Genomic DNA, 3,588 nt, shown 5'->3' on the forward strand with positions numbered 1-3,588 from the left:
TCTCGGCTTCAAACGCCTAAAGCTCGATCCTGAGCAGGTGGGAAGTTGATTCCTGCACGGAAAGTCGGCAGAAAACAGAATGGCAGGGGGCCAGGGGCCGGGGGTTGGGAAAATGGGGAGCTGCCGTCCAAGGGCGCAGACTTTCGATGACACGAGATGAATCAGTTCTAGAGTGTTCAGGAAACTTCCATCAGTTACTGTCCCTTGTTCACCTCCGCATCATGTCGTAGGATGTACTGAGCCGAGGGGCGGTGGGTCGGGAAGTCGGCAGAAAACAGAATGGCAGGGGGCCAGGGGCCGGGGGTTGGGAAAATGGGGAGCTGCCGTCCAAGGGCGCAGACTTTCGATGACACGAGATGAATCAGTTCTAGAGTGTTCAGGAAACTTCCATCAGTTACTGTCCCTTGTTCACCTCCGCATCATGTCGTAGGATGTACTGAGCCGAGGGGCGGTGGGTCGGGAGAGGCTTGAGGTTTTGTTTATCTTGGCGACGGCTTTAAAATCGTTTTAATGCCGACAGAGAAGAGCCACCTCTAGACAAACAACGAAAAACAAACATCTCCTGCAGATTCCACAAGAAACAGCAGAGGAGCCGTCGACCTCCGGGGAAGCAGGGCGCGTGGGCGAAGCATCAGGCGGGACCAGAACACGCTCTTCGCTTACAAGCCTTTTCCAACGGGAACGGAGTTTCAAGATGACGTGCGTGTAATTCTTCAGACGCGATGAGTCGCTACGGCCCCACTGTCCCATCCTCGTTGTAGGAGTGCTAAGGAGAGCTCCAGACGCGCGATTATGGGACCCCCTGACTGAAAATTCTCGGCACAGCCCCCTGCCCTTCGGGTGGGCGCCTGACACTCAGCAGAGCCTGGGGGACGCCTCGCTCTCCCCGTCACCGTCCTGGCCCCTCCAGCCCGGGTGGGGGCGGGGGGGCGTCCGTAGCTGCCTCATAGCACAGGGGCCCCTCCCTGCACCCCGGGCTCCGGCCTCCCTGAAGAATCAGAAGTTTTGTTTTGTTCACGCTGTGTCAGCAACAGCTGCATCGCTCTGCGTTTATGAAATGAATGGACACGGGTTCTTATGTCCTTTGCCAGACCACAGCTTGTCCCCCCCACCGCCACCCACCCCCCCCAAAAATGAAAACCAACAGGCTATCGGCAAAGACACCTCAGCGAGGGCTGGCTGAAAATGCGGGGCACTCGGCGTCCACATGTGGCCGTGTCCCAAGGCCCCCTGCCACCGTCGTGCGCCCGAGTGCCCGCCCCGGACACCCGTTCCCGCCGACCCCGCCTGCAACAGGCGGTTTGCGTTTCTTTCCTAGCGACGCCTGGCTTCGCCCCTCGGTGCCAACGTGCAGGTGTCCACCTGTCTCTTCTCGTCCCCAAGTTCCAGGGTGTTATGTCTGGAAACGTCATGGCCATCAGCCCGTGACATTCGGGATGTTTTCCCCATCGGCCCGTGAGCGACAACACAGAAGAGGCGTGCGTGGGAAAGGCGGTTCTGACGGCCGCCTTTCCTCTCCCGTCCCTGGGCGATGTCTCGAAGCCCGTGTGATGGATGCAGCGTCGTCGCTCAAGCTGGGAAACCTTTGTTCCGCTGAGAGCCTGGCCGGTTTCAGGCTCAGAGACACTCTGCAGTGCCACACACACGCCCCGCGTGGCGGCCTGGCCGTCGTGTTGAACTCTTCCTGATCCCCGCGGCTTCAAAGGCGCACGCTGAGCCCCGTCTCTCCAGAACCGAGAAAGGTCTGCACGGATTATCTTCCCGTGGGGATCGGCCAGAGCATCTTATTTTTAGTTCCCTTTGGTCCGTGTCGCATCACAGACAGACGCCCATTGTCAGAACACGGCCAAAACACGCCACGATTCGATCGCGCGTCGGCTCCGCCAGCGAGAGCCTCCCGTCTCGCCGGGACTGAATTGACACAGGCACCGGGCTCTGGAAGCTCCCGGGAAATACGATGAGGCCCCTGGGTTTCTAATCCCCTCCCCGTGAGAGTCTGCGTATTCGAAAGGCAGGTAACCTGCACCCCCATCCGCAAAGAGAAATTCAAACCCGCGTCATCAGCGTTTCGGTGGTTAATTGACCACAGGACTTACCTGGGGGTCTGTGCGGTGACTGCACCTGGGGACCGAGCCGGGAACCCACGTGGCAGGGACAGGGACCCGCATCCCCGCTCGGTTTCTGCCTTCGGCTTGGACCACCTGCCACAGGCGAGATACGGTGTCCACGCAGCACCGTGACAAACGCCCACGGGCTTCTGAATTTAATTAAACCACCTGAGCAATGCGTACCCGTAACTGGTCCTTTCGAAGACGCGTTTGTCCCATTTAAGAAAAGCGCATAATCGCGTCGATGATGGTGCTGGTGGCGGAGGCTCCACACGCTCGGGAGAGAAAGACCAGCATGTAGGGGAGGCTCGTGGCTGTCTGTCCCTCTGCTATTGTTACAGCTCGGTAAGAAACACCTTCCAGGAAGACGTCCCCGTTCCTAGAGAGATTTGCTCAAAGGCACTTTGAGACGCCCCCACATTTAACACATCAGGGGCATGGCTTCAGCTGGAGCACGGGACGCACGAGAAGCTGAGCGAAGAAGCGTCTGCCTGGGGCTGATGCTGGTGGCCGACGTGAGCGTGGCCGCTTCGTCCGGGAGGACAGCGTCAGGCTCACGGGTGCCCCCTGCTCCCCGGGAAAGGCCCGTCCCCAGAGCCGTTTGTTTCCTCCTTCCGCAGGAGACTGTCCGCCTGCCCCCTCGCTCCCTCTCCCCGCCCACACCCTCTCTCCAGACTTGCAAACTCCTCATCCGCCCAAGAAGATGTGTCACGCGCACTAACGTCGCACACGCTCAGCACCGCGATTCACCAAGAGCAGCGCCAGTAGTGAGCGACTTTTCTCCCCGACGTCTGTGACGCCCCCTTCCCCTCTCCGTGGAGGGAAAGAAACGATGGAGGCACAGATTCGCCACCATCGCGGTGCGGAACAGGCTCGTGCGCTCCTGTGGATTCTCCGCCCAGCCCGTCAGGGGCCACGCGCCCCCGTCCCAGCCCCGCGGCTCTGACAGGTGGCTGCGGTCTCATCGCCAGGTCCTGTGTCGGCCGACCTTCCCGTGTCGCCACGGACCAGGCACGGTTTGCCGCATGGGGTGTCGTCCGCACCCTATTTGGGGAGGGGGCGGCAGAACGCGCAGGTCCTGAATTTAAGTCGACGAGAGGGGGCTGTCGTGGGTGAGAGATGTATTTCCTGGGAGGGTGAGACGGTGACATACGTGCGCATCGTCACAGAGCGCGGGTCTGCGTCGCCACGACGCAGGGGGTGAGGGGGAGTCCAGGCGGCACGTGGCCTCCATCCAAAGACAGGAATAAAATGACCGTCCGAGCGGCGTGCGTGCCATCCCATCTATATACATGGCGCCGGCACACGCTGACAAAAATTAACGTTCAAAGTGTTAAATTTTAAAAAATCTCTGCATAAAAGTTCAGGGACAGACACGGCAGGGGGCTGGGGCAGGGCGTCCTGCACACGGAGCCGGGGTGGGCCGCGGGCCGTGCGAGGCCCTGGGAGGGGGTGCAGGACGCACTGATCCTGCGACAGG

Source organism: Pteropus alecto, unplaced genomic scaffold (assembly GCF_000325575.1).
Source record: "Pteropus alecto unplaced genomic scaffold, ASM32557v1 scaffold142, whole genome shotgun sequence".
Taxonomy (NCBI): domain Eukaryota; kingdom Metazoa; phylum Chordata; class Mammalia; order Chiroptera; family Pteropodidae; genus Pteropus; species Pteropus alecto.